Here is a 1327-nt window from a genome sequence, read left to right on the forward strand (position 1 = left end):
ATGCAGCCATCAGGAAATGGGGGTCTTGATTCCTTTGCTGGGCTGCTCAAAGGATTAAACTCATTGTGAAAAATGCCTCTTCTACTTCCCAAAAATGCTTCGATTCAGGTATTTCCCAGACTTTTCTTTATCTCCTTTCCATAAGGCAGTAGGATTCCTCCTCACCCAGTCATTGATGCCAGGAAGGTTCTTTCAGGCTGTTAAGTGGCTCCTCAGACCTGTCCTTTGATATGCTAACCAGAATAGAGAGCTTTCTCAACCCCATGTCTCTCTGGTGGCATTGCTCAGCCTTCTCCCCAGTTCCTGAAGTCCTTACACCAACATTGACACCAACGTGAGAAGCAGTTTCCCAGCATCTGTCATGTCCCATTTCAAAGTAAAATCACACCTTTTCTTTGCCCAATTGTTATACACCCAAGGGTCTCTCACTTTCTGCCCTAACACTGTGTTGTTAGCTCCTACTCTTGCTCATCTGCCAAGCTGCAAATTCATCCCAGCCACTGCACAAAGTTTCCCATTGCATAGACAGAGGACCTGTATTTCTTACACCTAAGTGACTTTGAATAAGTTTCAATAAAGTCAAATATAACATAAACAGACTGCTTATGAGTAATATAGACCACTCAGTATCAGCACTTTATTGCCCTTGTTTGTGTTCCTCCAAATGGTGGCACACAGGCATTTTAAGAGCAGAGATTTTATATGAACTTTCAAAACACTATTGAAAATCCTTAACACACTTTTACAGTGCTGGTCCCTGTAGAACCTGACTGGAAGCATTTCCATTCAGTGATGAGTCTCCATTGACAATCTTCCTGAGAACAGGCAGTTCTGCTCCATTTATTGTGTCCTATGATATATTACACAGTTCTTAACAAAGCTATTAAGACTGGAAAAAATATCCAAAGAAATGAGAACCCTGTGTGTTAGAGCACCAAGGGACAAATCCTCTTCTCTATGAAATCAAATAGAGCCTGGGAATGTTTTTTGCTGAGAGTAAGAGCAGTCACAATCTAAAAAAATTAAACCACAATGCACTCCTGTATTGCCACATTCACAGAGGAAATTAATTTGCAGCAATCAACATCTTTCCTTCTAATCCAAGGTAACAATAATCTGTTATCTTGTAATCTATGTAAAATATTTGCAATCTGAGTAGTTATCACATATATAAATATATATCAAAATATTGGCTGAATTGATCTAATTTGAACAAAAATCTACATAATATGAATGATGTTAGCTGAGAAAGTTTTCGTGGATTTAACTAAAACAACCATTAGTCTTCACAAGTATAGACAAAAAGACAAGACTGAATAGCAATTTA

The sequence above is a fragment of the Anomalospiza imberbis genome, chromosome 5 (assembly GCF_031753505.1).
Source record: "Anomalospiza imberbis isolate Cuckoo-Finch-1a 21T00152 chromosome 5, ASM3175350v1, whole genome shotgun sequence".
In the NCBI taxonomy this organism is placed as follows: domain Eukaryota; kingdom Metazoa; phylum Chordata; class Aves; order Passeriformes; family Viduidae; genus Anomalospiza; species Anomalospiza imberbis.